Below are 17874 nucleotides of genomic sequence, written 5' to 3'. Positions count from 1 at the left end.
CTCCCCATGACTTCCTCCCTGGACCTTCCTCCTGGACGGCTATGAGAACCCCCTAACTTTCATCCTCCATCCGTTCTCCACACAGAGACCGAAGTCACCTGGAACATGCTTTTTTCACCATATCGTTCCTGATTTGGGCCTGAAATACTCCATTGCTATTTGGGTCTTAGTACTCAGTACATGAAGATGGTCAGTAAATGTACGAGGGAATATTGAATTAGAAAACTTACTGTGTATTTTTCCTCAAGATGAAGATCTCCCAGGAAAATATTTTGAGGTCCACTTTCCAGTGATGGTCACGAGAAAGCTGCACTGCATCAGGTAAGTGTGGCTTGGACCAGACAACAGATCCGGGTAGATTCAGAGGCAGCAGTCAGTAGGGGGCCGGTCTGCTTGCCAGGGACCTCATTTTAGAGGGCTCGTCCCTTGAACCCCCTCCCTGCTTTCTTGCTGGCCCTGGGATCCTCATTCCAACCTGTGGAGCAGTCTTCCAAATGCAGTACACCCTCCGTTGCGACTATTTTGTCCGTGGACGTCATTTCTCTGAACCTTGAAAAGAAATGACCTACAGTAGTTTAATCATCTGAATTGTTCTGTGTGTTTTGTCTACTTTGTTATCTCCAGGGTATAGAAAGGTGCCCAGCCCAGAGGAGATGCATAGTAAATATTGTTTGAGTGAATGAGAGGAGGCTAAACTTAGGCATTTAGTATATGTGAGATATTCCGGGTGCCACCCTGAGGCCAGGTTTTAAGAAGTTTGCAGAGCTGTCAAGGATGAGTTTGTGACTTTCTGCTGGGAGCTTTTGTAGCACCATGTGAAATGCTTCACTCGGATCATCTCATTCAGTGCTCAGAGCAGACTCGTGAATTCAACCCAGGCTCAAAGCAGTGAAGTGACTTTCCATCATGGCACCTGTAGAGGAAGGGGTGGAGTTGAGATTGAACCCTGGCCCAAACTGCTAGAGCTCCTTTAGCAGTTCAGTAATGTGTCAGGATACAAAATCAATGCACAGAAATCAGTTGCTTGCTTATACACTAGCAATGAAAATATAGAAAGGGAAATTAGAGAATCAATTCCTTTTACTATAGTACCAACAACCATAAGATACCTTAGAATAAATCTAACCAAAGAGGTAAAGGATCTATATACTCGAGGAACTACAGAACTCTAATGAAAGAAATTGAAGACACAAAAAAAATGGAAAAACATTCCATGTTCATGGGTCAGAAGAATAAACATTATTAAAATGTCAGTACTGCCCAGAGCAATCAAAATTCCACTGGCATTATTCTAAGTGCTGGAAGAAACAATCCTAAAATTTGTATGGAACCAGAAAAGACCCCGAGTCACTAAGGAAATGCTGAAAAAGAAAAACAAAGCTGGGGGCATCACATTGCCTGAGTTCAAGTTTTACTACGAAGCTGCGATCTTTAAGACAGCATGGTGCTGGCACAAAAACAGACACATAGACCAATGGAACAGAGCAGAGAGTCCAGATATGGACCCTCAACTCTATGGTCAACTAATCTCCGACAGAGCAGGAAAAAAATATCCAGTGGGAAAAAGACAGCCTCTTCAATAAATCGTGCTGGGAAAATTGGACAGCTATGTATAGAAGAATGAAACTGGACCATTCTCTCACACCATACACTAAGGTAAACTTGAAATGGATGAAATACCTCAACATGAGGCAGGAATCTATCAAATCCTAGAGGAGAACATAGGCAGTAACCTCTTCGACATAAACCTCAGCAATTTCTTTCAAGACATGTCTCCCAAGGCAAAGGAAACAAAAGCAAAAATGAACTTTGGGACTTCATCAATATCAAAAGCTTCTGCACAGCAAAGGAAACAGTCAACAAAACAAAGAGGCAACCCACAGAATGGGAGAAGATAGTCCCAAATGACACTGCAGACAAAGGGCTGATATCCAAGATCTATAAAGAACGCCTCAAACTTAACACCCAAAAAACCTATAATAATGTTAAAAAATGGTCAGAAGACATGAACAGACACTTCGCCAAAGAACACATACAAATGGCTAACAGACACATGAAAAAATCTTCATCGTCACTAGCCAACAGGGAAATCCAAACAAGACCACATTGAGATACTACCTTATACCAGGTAGAATGGCCAAAATCAACAGGACAGGAAACAAGACGTGTTGGAGAGTCTGTGGAGAAAGAGGAACCCTCTTACACTGTTGTTGGGAATGCAAGTTGGTTCATGTAGCCACTTTGGAAAATGGTGTGGCAATTCCTCAGAAAATTAAAAATAGAGCTATATGACCCTGCAGTTGCACTACTGGGTATTTACCCCAAAGATAGAAATGTAGTGAATAGAAGGGCCGTCTGTACCCCAATGTTCATAGCAGCAATGTCCACATTCGCCAAACTATGGAAAGAGTCAAGATGCCTTTCAACAGACAAATGGATAAAGATGTGGTCTATATATACAATGGAATATTACGCAGCCATTGGGATAGAATACTGAGAGAGGCAAGATGGCAGAGGAGTAGCCGACTGAAATGACATCAGATCCCAGGACTTCAGCTAGATAGGTATCAAACCATTCCAAACACCTGCAAACTAAACGGGAAATAGAGGAGAAGAGCAGCAATTCCAGGAACAGAAAATCGACCACTTTCTGAAAGGTAGGATGTGCAGAGAAGTGAATCCAAAGCGATGGGAAGATAGACCGTGGAGGGGTAGGGGCCAGCTCTTGGCAAGCAGTGCAGCAGCAGAGCACAAAATCAGAACTTTTAGAAGTCTGCTGCACTGAGGGACATCACTCCAGAGGTTAAGCGGGGTTGTAGCCCTCGTGGGGACAGTGTGGTCTCTGGTCTCACAGGATCACAGAATGATCGGGGGTGTCTGAGTGTGGCAGAGCCCCCAGGTGTCACAGCAGGGAAGCCAACTACAGAGACAGAGCCATCGAGTGAGCTTTTAGATTGGGGTTACCTTAAACAGTGATTCAAGGCCCAGTAAGGCCACTGCTCTTCGAGCATGGACCCCACAAGTGGCAGATCCGGAGATTCACCTTCCTGCTCTGTAAGGAGCAGCATGGCAGGAATCTGCTGGGTTTGGAGACTCCAAACAGGGCCATGTGCCAGAGATAGAAGTACTTGGTCACATACCAGGTGAGCTCAGAATGCAGCCGGAGGCCAGGGAAATGGGAGGGATTGACTGCTTATCTCTGAGGGCGCACTGAGGAGTGGGGCCCCAGGCTTTTGTCTCCTCTGGGCCAGAGATTGGGAGGCTGCCATTTTCATTCTTGTCCTCCACATCTCTTCAGAAAGGGTTAAGGGAACAAAATTTCCATGAGCAAACCCAAGCAGAGTACTTAGCCTGATCCCTGGCATGGACGGTGTAATTCCACCTCGGGCAATGACAGTTGAGAATCACTGCAACAGGTCCCTCCCCCAGAAGATCACCAAGAACATCAGCCAAGACCAAGCTTATTGGTCAAGGAGAACAGTGGAACTCCAGAGCTAGGGGAAAACAACACGTAGAATTCATGGCTTTTTCCCCATGATCCTTAATCTTGCAATGTTATTTTTTTATTATTTTACTTTTTTTCTTACTCTATTTTTTTTAACTTTTCCTCTTTCCTCTTTTAGCATTTTTAAACTAGTTTATCTTAACAATACCTTTCTAGAAAAAAAAAGTTTTTTTTAAACCTTCATTGTTATAGTCATATTTTATCCCTTCATTGTATTTAACCTTATTTTTTGTATACGTATTATTTTTCTATAAAATTTCAGGATGCAATTTCTTCTAATAGATCAAAATATACCCTAATTTAGTACATGGCTTTGTTCTAATCTCCAGCCTGAGCACATTCCCTCCTCTTTTTCTTCTTTTCTTTTTCCAACCAACTTATCTTATTAACTCTTTTTTTAGAATTTTAAAAAAATTTTCATCTTTACAGTCATATTCCGTTACTTCATTGTGTTTACTCTTATTTTTGTACATATAAGTTTTTCTTTCTTTAAAATTTTGGGAGGTAATTTCTTCTAAGAGACCAAAATACACCCAAAATCAAGTGGGTGGCTCTGTCCAGTCTAATACATATATATTTTTTTTTTAATTTTTATTTCTCCCCCTCCCTTCTTCTCCCCCGCCAATTTTGGATCTCTTCTGATTTAGTTAGCATACATTTTTCTGGGGTCTTCGCCATCCTTTTAATATTTTATTCTCTCATTTATATATTCTTATCTAGATAAGATGACAAGGCAGAAAAACTCACCACAAAAAAACAAAAAGAGGGAGTAGAGATGGATAGGGATATATGGACATTGGTAATATGTCAGAACTAGAGTTCAGAATGATGATTCTCAAGGTGCTCGCTGGGCTCAAAAGAAGGTGTGGAAGATATTAGAGAAATGCTTTCTGGGAAAATAAAATCCTTTTCTGGAGAAATAGAAGAACTAAAATCTGACCAAGTTGAAAACAAAAAAAGCTATTAATGAGATGCAATAAAAAAATGGAGGCTCTTACTGCTAGGATAAATGAGGCAGAAGAGAGAATTAGTGATATAGAAGACCAAATGATGGAGAACAAACAAGCTGAGCAAAAGAGAGACAACTACCATGAAGGGAGAATTCAAGAGATAAGTGATATCATAAGATGAAACAATATTAGAATAATTGGAATTCCAGAAGAAGAAGGAGAGAGAGAGAGAGGCAGAAGGTATATTGGAACAAATTATTGTAGAGAATTTCCCTAATATGGCAAAGGGAACAAGCATCAAAATCCAAGAGGCACAGACAATTTACCCCCCTCAAAACCAATAAAAATAGGTCCACACCCCATCATTTAATAGTAAAAGTTATAAGTCTTAGTGACAAAGAGAAAATCCTGAAAGCAGCTCAGGACAAGTCTAACATACAATGGTAGAAATACTAGATTGGCAGCAAACTTATCCACAGAGACCTGGCAGGCCAGAAAGAACTGGCATATTTCCAGAGCACTAATGAGAAAAATATGCATCCAAGAATACTATATCCAGTGGGCTATCACTGAAAATAGAAGGAGATATAAAAAGCTTTCAGGACAAATGAAAACTAAAAGAATTTGCAAACACCAAACCCCCCTACAGGAAATATTGAAAGGGGTCCTCTAAACAAAGAGAGAGCCTAGAAGTAGTAGACCAGAAAGGAACAAAGACAATATACCGTAACACAGACAATACAGTGGCACTAAATTCACATCTTCAAATAGTTACCCTGAATGTAAATGGGCTAAATTCTCCACTCAAAAGACACGGGGTATCAGAATGGATAAAACAAAACAAAACAAAACAAAACAAAAAAAACCATCAATATGCTGTCTATAAGAAACTCATTTTAGATCCAAAGACACCTCCTGATTTAAAGTGAGGGGGCGGAAAACAATTTACCATGCTAATGGACATCAAAGGAAAGCTGGGTGGCAATCCTTTTATCAGATAAATTAGATTTTAAGCCAAAGACTAGAATAAGAGATGAGGAAGGACACTATATTATACTGAAAGGGTCTGTCCAACAAAAAGATCTAACAATTTTAAGTATCTATGCCCATATCATGGGAGCAGCCAACTATATAAACCAATTAATAACAAAATCAAAGAAACACATCGACAGTAATGCAATAATAGTAGGGGACTTTAATACCCCCCTCACTGAAATGGACAGATCATCCAAGCAAAAGATCAACAAGGAAATAAAGGCCTTAAATGACACACTTGACCAGTGGACATCACAGATACATTCAGACTATTCCATCCCAAAACAACAGAATACACATTCTTCTCTAAGCATATGGAACATTCTCCTGAATAGATCACATCCTAGGTCACAAATCAGGTCTCAGTTGGTACCAAAAGATTGGTATCATTCCCTGCATATTTTCAGATCACTGTGCTCTGAAAGTAGAACTCAATCATAAGAGGAAAGTTGGAAAGAACTCAAGTACACGAAGGCTAAAGAACATCCTACTAAAGAATGAATGGGTCAACCAGGAAATTAAAGAAGAATTGAAAAAAATTCATGGAAACATATTAAAATGAAAACACAACTGTTCAAAATCTTTGGCATGCAGAAAAGGTGGTCCTGAGAGCAAAGTATGTAGTGATACAAGGCTTTATCAAGAAACAAGGAAGGTCTCAAGTATACAACCTAACCCTACATCTAAAGGAGCTGGGGAAAGAGCAGCAAAGAAGGCATAAACTCAGCAGGAGAAGAGAAATAATAAAGATCAGAGCAGAAATCTGTGAAATAGAAACCAAAAAGAACAGTAAAACAGATCAATGAAACTAAGAGCTGATTCTTTGAAAGAGTTAAATAAACCCCTGGCCAGACTTACCAAAAAGAAAATAGAAAGCAGCCAAATTAATAAAATCATGAATGAAAGAGAGGAGAGATCACAACCAACACCAAAGAAATACAAACAATTAAAAGAACATATTATGAGCAACTATACGCCAGCAAATTTGACAATCTGGAAGTAATGAATGCAATCCTAAAAACGTATAAACTACCAAAACTGAACCAGGAAGAAATAGAAAACATGAACAGACCCATAAGTAGGAAGGAGATTGAATCAGTCATCAAAAATCTTCCAACAAACAAGAGCCCAGGGCCAGACGGCTTTCCAGGGGAATTCTACCAAACATTTAAAGAGGAATTAATAACTACTCTTCTGAAACTGTTCCAAAAAAAAAAAAAAAGAAAGAAATGAAAGGAAAACTTCCAAACTTATCTTACGAGACCAGCATTACCTTGATCTCAAAACCAGACAAAGACCCTACCAAAACAGAGAACTACCAATATTCTTGATGGACATAGATGCAAAAAATCTCACCAAAATACTAGCCAATAGGATCCAATAGTACATTAAAAGGATTATTCACCACGACCAATTGGGATTTATTCCTGGGCTACACTATTTGATCAGCATCTGCAAATCAATCAATGTGATAAAATACATAAATAAAAGAAAGAACAAGAACCACATGATACTCTGAATAGATGCTGAAAAAGCATTTGACAAAGTACAGCATCCTTTCTTGATCAAAACTCTTCAAAGTGGAGGGATAGAGGGTACATACCTCAATATCATCAAAGCCATCTATGAAAAACCCACAGTGTATCATTCTCAATGGGGAAAAATGAGAGCTTTCCCCCCAAGGTCAGGAACACAGCAGGGATGTCCACTATCACCACTGCTATTCAACAGAGTACTAGAAGTCCTAGCCTCAGCAATCAGAAAACAAGAAGAAATAAAAGGTATCTGAATCAGCAAAGAAGTCAAACTCTCACTCTTTGCAGATATGATACTTTATGTGGAAAACTCAAAAGACTCCACTCGAAAACTGCTAGAACTTGTACAGGAATTCAGTAAAGTGTCAGGATATAAAGTCAATGCACAGAAATCAGTTGCATTTCTATACACCAACAACAAGACAAAAGAAAGAGAAATTAAAGAGTCAATCCCATTTACAGTTGTACCCAAAACTGTAAGATACCTAGGAATAAACCTAATCAAAGAGGCAAAGAATCTGTACTCAGAAAATTATAAAGTACTCATGAAAGAAATTGAGGAAGACACAAAGAAATGGAAAAATGTTCCATGCTCATGGACTGAAAGAACAAATATTGTGAAAATGTCTATGCTACTTAAAGCAATCTACACATTTAATGCAATCCCTGTGAAAATACCATCAATTTTCTTTTCAAAGAAATGGAACAAATAATCCTAAAATTTATATGGAACCAGAAAAGAGCCCGAATAGCCAGAGGAATGTTGAAAAAGAAAGCCAAAGCTCGTGGCATCACAGTTCCAGACTTCAAGCTCTATTAGAAACCTGTAATCATCAAAACAGTATGGCACTGGCACAAAAACAGATGCATAGATCAGTGGAACAAAATAGAGAACCCAGAAATAGACCCTCAATTCTATGGTCACCTAATCTTTGACAAAGCAAGACAGAATGTCCAGTGGAAAAGAGACAGTCTCTTCAACAAACGGTGTTGGGAAAATTGGACAGCCATATGCAGAAGAATGAAACTGGACCATTTCTTCACACCACACACAAAAATAGATTCAAAATGGATGAAAGACCTCAATGTGAGACAGGAATCCACCAAAATCATTGAGGAGAACACGGGCAGCAACCTCTTCGACCACAGCTGCAGAAACTTCTTTCTAGAAACATTGCCAAAGGCAAGGGAAGCAACGGCAAAAATGAACTATTGGGACTCCATCAAGATCAAAAGCTTTTGCACAGCAAAGGAAACAGTCAACAAAACCAAAAGAAAACTGACAAATGGGAGAATTTATTCACAAATGACATATCAGATAAAGGGCTACTATCCAAAATCCACAAAGAACTTATAAACTCAACACCCAAAAACCAAATAATCCAATCAAGAAATGGGCAGAGGACATGAACAGACATTTCCGCAAAGAAGACATCCAGATGGCCAACTGACACATGAACGGGTGCTCTATATCACTCCGCATCAGGGAAAATACATATCAAAACCACAATGAGATAACACCTCACACCAGTCAGAATGGCTAAAATGTAACAAGTCAGGAGACAACAGATGTTGGAGAGGATGCAGAGAAAGGGGAACTCTCCTACATTATTGATGGGAATGCAAGCTGGTGCAGCCACTCTGGAAAACAGCATGGAAGTTTCTCAAAAAGTTGAAAATAGAGCTACCCTATGACCCAGCAATCGCATTACTGGGTATTTACCCCAAAGATACAAATGTAGTGATCCAAAGGGGCACATGCACCCCAATGTTTATAGCAGCAATGTCCACAATAGCCAAGCTATGGAAAGAGCCTAGATGTCCATCAATAGATGAATGGCTAAATTAGATGTGGTATATATCTATAATGGAATACTGTGTAGCCATCAAAAGAAATGAAATCTTGCCATTTGCAACAATGTGGATGGAAGTAGAGGGTATTATGCTGAGTGAAATAAGTAAATCAGAAAAAGACATTTGTCATTTGATCTCCCTGATATGAGGAATTTGAGAGGCAGAGTGGGGGACTTGGGGGGTAGGGAAGGAAAACTGGAACAAGATGGGATTGGGAGGGAGACAAACCATAAGAGACTCAATCTCATGAAACAAACTGAGGGTTGCTGCAGGAGGGGGGTAGAGATAGGGTGGCTGGGTTATGGACATTGGGGTGGGTATGTGCTATTGTGAGTGCTATGAAATGTGTAAGCCTGACAATTCACAGACATGTACCCCTGGGGCAAATAATACATTATATGTTAATAAAAATAATAATAATAATAAAAAGAAAGGATGAATACCCAGCTTTTATATCAACATGAATAGGACTAGAGGAGATTATACAGAGTGAAATAAGTCAAGCAGAGAATATCAGTTATCATATGGTTTCACTTTCTCATGGAGCATAAGGTATAACACAGAGGACATTAGGACAAGGAAAGAAAAAGTGATTTGGGGGAAATCGGAGGTAAAGATGAACCATGAGAAACTGTGGACTCTGAGAAACAAACTGAGGGTTTTGGAAGGGAGGGGGTGGGGAGATGGGTGAGCCTGGTGGTGGGTATTAAGGAGGGCATGTAATGCATGGAGCACTGGGTGTGGTGCATAAACAATGAATAATGGAACACTGAAAAAAATAAAATTAAGATTTTTAAAAAATAAATAAACCCTGACCTCAAGCCCACGGTCAGTGTTTCCTAGTGGTATTAACCCATACTCCCTTCCCTCTTTCTCAATGAGTGATTTAAATAGAATGCCAAGTCTTACGTTTAAAAAAATTTTAGTGAACCTAAAAGTTTCAGCTTGTCTTTCAGAGATGTCTAATTCTCAACATCTGGAAATAGTTTTCTAGTATGAGGCTATTCTACTATATCCTATAAAAACAGGGCTTTCACCTTTTCAAATAGAAGATTCTGTTACAGTAAATATGCTTTTTAGTTGCTGCCTGGCATCTGAGACTGTGTATCTGCAGACGAGGATCTAACTTGGTAGAACCCCGAGTAAAATAAGAGTACGTGGGCTCTCGCTTAGGCCCAGAGGTGGCTTCTAGGCTGGAAAAGGCATTGGCCTTTGTGTGTGGTTGTTGTGATAAAGAATTCAGGTCTCTCAGGTCTGATTTTTTGCATATCCTGGAGGAGAGGACTCATCACATAAATATTACTGACTTCAGGTCTGTATAGGAGTCTGTTTTCCAGATAACTGTGAGCAGTAAGCACTGGGTTATAAATTTTGTTGGAAAAGAGGCAGGAAACTAGAGACGACTTGGAAAACACTAGAACATCAGGCAAATTCTTGCTGACCTCTCTTGAGCGATTTCTGAGTGTTCCGTATTTCCTGATGAGATTATGAGTGGACACCCAATTCTGAGTGTCCTGCTTAGTGACCTCCCCTGAGCCCCTATCCACGGAAGTGTGACTGCATGTGCCAAGGGCCCAATGTCGTGGAGCAGAAGGCCCTGTGCAGTGAGTAGCCCTTGCTTTGACAGGAGCAAGATATGTTTGCCATTTCTGGAGTTGGTGTTTGCAGTTTCGCTGAAACTGAGCTCCTTACCTTATTTCAGTTTTTCCCATCTTCCCACAGAGTCAAGCTGTTTTTTGTTTTTTTTTTTTTAGTTTTTATTTATTTATTTGACAGAGAGATAGAGAGCACAAGTAAGCAGAGCAGCAGGCAAAGGGAGAGAGAGAAGCAGGCTCTCTGCTAAGCAGGGAGCCCAATTCCGGGCTCGATCCCAGGACCCTGGAATCAAGGCAGTCGCTTAACCAACTGACCCAGCCAGGCGCCCCATGAGTCAAGCTGTTCTTATCACAACCCATCATAGATTTACATTCAGAGGACCCACTTCAAATCGACAAGTACCCTTAACTAGCATGTTACAGTATGCGCTATAGAACACTCTTTGGTTTTTTCCCCCTTTTCCTTTGAAAAGTGTGTGTGTGTGTGTGTGTGTGTGTGTGTGTGTGTGTGTGTGTGTCTGAATCTGAGCCTGCGTATGTGAGCCGATGATGTCACATGGCGTATACTTCTGTGATACATTTACACTGTATCACATTTACCGTGAAGGAATTTAAAACAGATGTGCATAGGTCCCTGTTCTCTAATCTTTACAGAATGTTTCTCAGTGATTTGCAAAAGATGCAAAAATAGATTTTTTCCTGAAAATCTCCATTTCCAGCTTTCCTTGGGAGCATCTATTCTGGCAACATCAGACCCTCAGTCCTGCCCCCACTATTCCCCGCTATCTGTACCTGACCTACTCTTCTGATTATGTCACCTCTTTGGCCCCTCTGTTTTAATTATGAGTGTTACCGGCAACACTCTGCTCACCTCTAAGCCTTCTGAACCAAGGGAAACCTCTTCCAGAATGTTCCATCATTTTCAGTCTGTGTCTGATGGAGTAGTTCAAGGGACTTCTTAATAATTGCTACCAGGAGACATGCCCAGAGAGGATGGCCTTTGTGGTTGGTGGACACAGATGACACAGGAAACATCAGACAACCAGACAGGCCTCTATGCAACCACAGTGCCATACTCATGCTCCTAGTGAAGAAACTCCCCCAGAAAAGAACATCTCCCCCATCCTTTGTTTCCCTCCTATGAATTGTAAGTAGATCCTCTGCAGGCTTTGCCATTTCCTGGCCTAGCTGTTTTCTCCACACTGTGGCTGTCACAATTCCCTGCATATTGGGTGATTACTTGGGTCAGGATGATTACTGGTAATGAAAGAGCTAACATTTTGCATTAGCTTTGATCCATCAGTGCAGGAAAGTATGAAGTAGAAAGTAAACACGCTCCATAATCTCTCCCCCCACCAAGAAAAGCAGGATTCAGAGTGTTTTCTCCTGTTGGATGAACAGCACACCTAGAGACGGATAAACATCACACATGAGAAAACACACACAGAAAGATAATCCAGTGCCTGGCACGTACAGGGTCCCATACATTTTTGTTGAGAGACCATATATACACACTGAATGAATACATAGGTTGTAGTTCAGTGTGTATCTGTTGAATGAATGAATCTGTATTTCTCAACATCAGTAAATTCAGGTGTCCTTTTAATAAAGTGAATCATTTATATGTCCTGCTTTGTAGCTAGCTCGCTCTTTTTGCATCCTAGCGACCCGTGACTATCTTTGTGTCGTCATATCTAGGTCTACCTCCTCATTTCCTATGGCTTTCTAGTTCTCCTTGGCATGGAAATTCCATGACCCTTAATGTATTCAGTACTGATTGTCCTTTAGATAGCTGCATGTTTTATGGTGTCCTCTTAAGCAGTGTTATAGAAAGCATAGGTACACGTACGTATTTGCAGGAATTGCTGTCTCAAGGTATTGTCCCTTGTGAATTCTAATAGGTACTGCCAAACTGTTCTTCGAGACCCTCTTTACTGATTTGTATTTTCATGAGAGTAGATGAGGGTTCCCTTTCCACACACCCTAACGCTGGCTGTTATCATTTAAAAAATTTTGCCAAACTGTCAAACCTATTAATTTAACAGGTTTTAAAGAACTTTGTGCTAATGAGATGGAGTATCCTTCCTTCCTTTTACTGGCCTGCTGGATTTCTTTGTAAATGTCCATTGGAAATGTTGCAGTTTCATTTTCTTTTCAATTGCTGGGAATCCTTTAGAACATAAAGATACAGTCTTTGATCAAAGTCCCTCATCAGCCTTTTTGGGGAAGATTTTTTTTCTTCGTGTTTTCTTGCTTGCTTTTGAACTGTGTGTTTGTATCTTATTTAGGTACATTTTCTGGTCCTGCACCTTAGAGTTTCCGATTTTGCCATCATAGTGTCTGGAGCTCATGACCAAGAAAGAATTCTTGAGCTGTCTCTGGTGCTGCAAAAAGGTGATTTTATTAAAAACTGGGGACAGGTCCTATAGGCAAAAAGAGCTGCCATGTGGTCATGAGGAGTGACCTATTCTCTACTTTCAAGTTTGAGGGGGTTGGAGATAGTGTAAGTCTCCAAGCTATTCTGGTAGGAAGGTTTCCAGGACCATGAGGGGCTAGCTGTTGTTGGCAAAGGGTCATTGATTACAGTCTAATAAAGCCTTAGTCATGAGACCCTTCCGTCCTAGATCAGTGGGCCATATACTTGAGGGATGATTGCCAACATGTATCTTGGGGGCTAGAGATAAAGGAAATTTCCAAAATAAGTTTTATATTTTAAAGTAGGCTTCCAGGATCCTGGGAAGGGGATTTGGGCTAGGATTGCCTTTGCCCTTCGCAGGGTGTCAACACAGAGACAGTTGAGTCCCTAGAGGAATGCCCCTTGCCTGTTTCAAGTTGTCAATGGGCTGCAGGAAGTAAGGACATTTCATAATTGCTCTTCAGCCTTTGTTTCCACATCACATTTCACCTCAGTGAGGAAAAATACCGATGCATGGAAAGCACAGGAAGCGGGAGTTTGTGTGGTGTGATACCACTTCAGGGGAATGTCGAGGGCCAGGTGTGTTTTCTGTGGGCAGGCACAAGGGCAGGCCCGTGGGAGCACGCACTCGGGGCACATCTGGGATAGCCACCGAGGCAGGGGTAGAAGGGGAAGAGGCCCAGCTGGGGTGTGGGAAGTTGTGGGCATGAGCTGCTGGGACCAGGACCAGTGGTCACAGCCACTCTACTGAAGGGCCCTGGTCTCAGCCTTTCCTAGCCACCTGGCCTGCAGCGGCTGGGCACCAGGTGAGTGTTGCCTACAATTGCCTATTGTCTTTTGATTCTAGGCCTCCCTCGGTCAGGAGTCCTGTGACACTTGGCAGGGTGATCTGACTGCACTGGACGCTTTTCCACAGCGGACCAGGTTAGTTTTATGACCTGCAGGGATGTTCTCCTGGGTTGGTGGCGGGGACTCTGGCCTAGGCCATTCCCTGGGCGGAGTGGATGGCAGTGAGACTTCCTTCACGGGCCACACCTTCAGTTTCTCCAGAGATGTGCTGGACTTTGCTGATGTCATCTGGGTACAGCAAAAATCAACAGCCCCTCCAAATGTGATGCTAACACTGAAGGCAGAAGTGACACAGTGGAAGAACTTGTCCCAGTCTTCATCGCAGGGACTGAAGAGCTCAGACTCAGCTGCAGTCTGGAAACTGAAGGACACCGTCAGGGACAGAACAGCATCGGGTGAGGGAGAGGGATGACCACATCAGCTTGGAGGGGCAGTATTACAGAATATCCCTCAGGAGCTTCCCCAGGAAAAGCGTTTGGATGTTGGGAGCATAACCATCACACCCTCCATAGTTCAGTAGTCTCCTCGACCTCTGCTGGCATCGAGCAATAAAAAACACAGTCAAAGGTCAGGGCCAGAGACCCCATTGACTCTATCGAGTTTTCATTTCCTCATACTTGGGCTCACCCCGCCAGGGTGATCTGGTAAGAACTAGATTTACCCTTGAGTTGACAATGTTTATGGAGTTTCTACCCAACGCTAGGCACCACAGCAGGTGCTGGAGAAAGGCGACAAGGGCTCTCTCGAGGCCTTTCGTTTACTGGAGAACAAGAACAAGTAAATAGGCCACTGCATCATAGAAAAGCAGGTGCTGTGTGGACTTATGAAAATTCCCCAGATTGGGGCCCTCCAGTCTCTGTTGGAGCATCAGTAGCATCAGCGAAGGCCTTTTAGAGGCAGAGACTTTTGCCTGGAGAGCTGAAGAATGAGTAGGCAGCAGCTACAGGGCTGGTGTGGTGAAAGGAGCCCTGGAGAATTCCAGGGAGGGGTGAACAGGTAGGAACCCTCGGCCTACTCTGGAATCTAAAAGCAGGGCATCTATGGCCGAAATGGAAGTGTGAAGAGAGAAGCTGTTGCAGAGGAAGCTGGGGCCAAGGAGAGCCTGACCGGCTTGGGAGCTTGAAAGGGCTCAGAACGGGGGCGCCTGGATAGCTCAATCAGTTCATCGTCTGTCTCCGGCTCAGGTCATGATCCCAGGGTCCTGGGAGAGGGGCCCCAGGTCACTGTGCCTGCTCGGTGGGAAGACGGCATCCTCCTCTCCCACTGCTTGTGTTCTCGCTCTGTCAAGTAAATAAAGAGAATAAAAGCCTCAGAACTTTGTGCCAAAAGAGCAAACACCCCTTTCCTGATACGGTGTATAAACAGGCCAGAACAACAATGTGACAAATCTGTCTTGACCCTCACCGAATATTGATTTCACAAAACATGTTACTAAGACTCCCAAGGAATTATCTTAGAATTCATTTACATATTCTCCATTGAAACATTAGCCCCCACACATGATGAGGGAGCAGAAGGCTAGTTGAGGACAAGGCCGAAGCTGACATCCTGCACTCCCCCTCCCCCATGCCTCAGTGGGACCTGTGTGACCTTCCTCCAGGAAACTTATAACCATCTTCATGTTCATTCCTTGCTACAAAGTAAAACCACATCACTTGACAATGGCAAGGTCTCCAGTATCTTGTAGGTCCTCTCTAGCATAGGGAAGTGCTTTTGAAACTGTTCCCTTTCCTTACCTCCCCCACCTTCCAAGTGTGTATCGGGTGAGGGAGAGGGATGACCACATCAGCTTGGAGGGACAAGCTGATGGACAGGGACAGCTGATGGACAGGGAGGGACAACCCTGATGCAGCTCTTTCTGCCCACAGATCCTGTCCCTGTGCTTTAATAAAACCACCATTTTGCACCAAAGAGGTCTCAAGAATTCTCTCTCGTCATCAGCTCTGGACCTCACCCCACCATCACCTACTTCCAAAACTCTATCACTGCTCCCCTGTCTAGCTGCCGCTTGGCATTACTTCTGTCATTTCCTACAAATAACAGAAAAGTAGGCACCGCTAGGCTTTAGGGGACAGGCATCAACGCTGGAAACAGGATCAATGCACACTAAGATCATAGGGTGGGTTTGCAACCAAATTAAAGAACAAAACAAAGCAACTAAGCAAAAAGTTCTGGGGGAGGGACCCCAAACCCTCAAAAGCAAAAAAAAATTAGAAAACGGGAGGGGAAGAAAAAGCGTTTTGGTACACACACACCAGAAGTACTGTCACACGCTTTGGCCAAACCACACTACTCCCCCTTTGACCCAGGTGTTGGAGGGGGGAAAAAAAAAAGCAAAAGCTGTGGAAAACTCACACTTTGGTATCTCATTCAGAATAAACAGTCAGTAGGCCCAGTACAGCCAACAGCCCTAAAACACCTTGAAAGCTGTGCCCCGATAACTGGGCACATGACCATCACCTCCAGGAGCTCTCAAAACCACCAGTCGTTCCTGTTCCAATAGCCAGAGATGGTCTACAAACCCTGGTGTCTGCTGTCATTTTGTAATGGATAATGTTTCCTGTCAGGCATTAAAGCAGAAACCAAAGACACCTGGAGAAGGATCTGCTTCCAAACCCAGAGGGAGAAAGGCTTTTCAAAAAGCTCTTAAAAAATAAAATGAAAGTCAGCTAAGACATTTCCACCATTCTTTCTCCCAGTTGCCAATTTCGCCATGTCAAGAACTTGGGCAGTTCGGTCCACAGGGGCCCCGGTTTGGAGGCAGCAGAACCTCTACAGTCCCTCCATGGATGCCAGAAACTCCCGAGACAGATCGGGTGTGCTCTGATCACCCCTTAATTATTTCCTGCCCTCAGGCACGTGGAGGCAGAGAGTCTGCAGAGGCGGGGCGCCCCCTGAAAGGCAGAGAACACCGCCCCCAGAGGCCAGTGACCACCAGGCCTCCAGCACATCTGTGACCCGAGTTTTTGCCCAGGGCAAACCCTGGGGGAAGGCAGGGGAAGGCTTAGGTGCAGTCCCCACAGGGCAATGCTGGGCGGAGCCAGGATAGAGGTAGGCGCGGACCCACCAAGCGGCTCCTCCAAGACTCAGTCTGTGGCATGCTGCAGTCCCGGCCTGGGACCCCCTGTGCCTGGTGCCTGGTGGTGCATGGGACGGGAGCACGCCACCGGGAGAGCAGTCAGCCCTCCAGTTCCCGCCCTGGCCCCCAACCGGCGCAATCGCAGCCGTCCCGAAAGGGCACATTCTCCTGCCCAGGTCTCGTTGGCCGCCTGCTTCATGCGGTAGAATTGCTGATGGAGGCGGCTGGCAGGGCTCCGGCGGGGCAGCTGAGGGGACGGTTCCTAACCATAACCGGTGGACTAGTGCCAGGCCAGGACCGCGGGGCGAACTCGGGCCTCTGCCGCCCCACACCTGGGCCACTCTGTGCAGAGCAGGGGACCCTCGGACCAGGTACCTCTACTGTCCTGCGCATCTGCCTCCCTGGTCTAGGCCCACAGCTGGGGGAGGCGAAGACGGAGGTGAAGTGCAGGCAGCGGCCAGTGAACCGCCAAACAAAGGCCGCAGGCCGAGCTGTTTCCACAGGACTGACGGGGCAAGGAGGGACAAGGTGCTCTGGAGCCTCTGGAGGCTGGAAATACCCAAAGTCTCCGTGAGGGCCGTTCTCTGCACGGGTGTAGACATCTGTGAAAAGCACCTAGGAGCCTCTCTCCTAGCTGGATGGATGCGTGTGAGTGTGTACATTTTACTTCAATGAAAAAGATACTGTTTTGTAGAAGGTGCACCCCGCAGGACTTGTGTACTGTGATCCCACTTAAGGGGAAGTCGAGAGCCAGGTGCATTTTCTGGGGGCAGGTGCTTGGGGGCAGTCAGGCAGGAGCATGCTCTAGGGGCCCACCCAGGACAGCCACCAGAGCAGGGAAAGGAAGGCAAGGGGCTCAGGCCTGCGTGGGAAGTCATGGGGATGAGCGGCGGGGACCCAGACCAGTGGAGAGGGCCTTGGCTGTTTGGAGCTACCCGACCAGTAGAGGCGCCTGGGAGCCTACGCGAGGTGGGGTTGGGGAGGGCTACGCAGGCATTGCCTGGAAATGCCAGTTGGCTTTTGATTCTTAGCCTCGCGCAGGTAGGAGTTCGGGGA

General features: G+C 43.9%; 2 long non-coding RNA genes across 5 annotated transcripts in view; both read left to right on the top strand.

The window, feature by feature from the left end:
* Window positions 1–12860, top strand: part of LOC116876580 — a 29120-nt gene extending 16260 nt beyond the window's left edge. For 2 of the 4 annotated variants that reach the window (XR_004384416.1, XR_004384412.1), the window contains one exon: window positions 12763–12860. This is a non-coding gene — a long non-coding RNA (uncharacterized LOC116876580). Of the gene's footprint in view, window positions 1–11449; window positions 11887–12762 lie in introns of those variants that run through there. The other 2 variants (XR_004384413.1, XR_004384415.1) reach the window with 2 other exon arrangements.
* The window catches only part of LOC116876581, a 57015-nt gene that overhangs the window by 22506 nt on the left and 16635 nt on the right, over window positions 1–17874 (top strand). The gene's annotated exons all lie outside the window — the stretch shown is intronic.

This window comes from Lontra canadensis, unplaced genomic scaffold (assembly GCF_010015895.1).
Source record: "Lontra canadensis isolate GAN:19392208 unplaced genomic scaffold, GSC_riverotter_1.0 scaffold45, whole genome shotgun sequence".
Lineage (NCBI taxonomy): Eukaryota > Metazoa > Chordata > Mammalia > Carnivora > Mustelidae > Lontra > Lontra canadensis.
The sequence above is the reverse complement of the archived record's forward strand: the minus strand, read 5'-3'. Positions and strand labels throughout refer to the sequence as shown.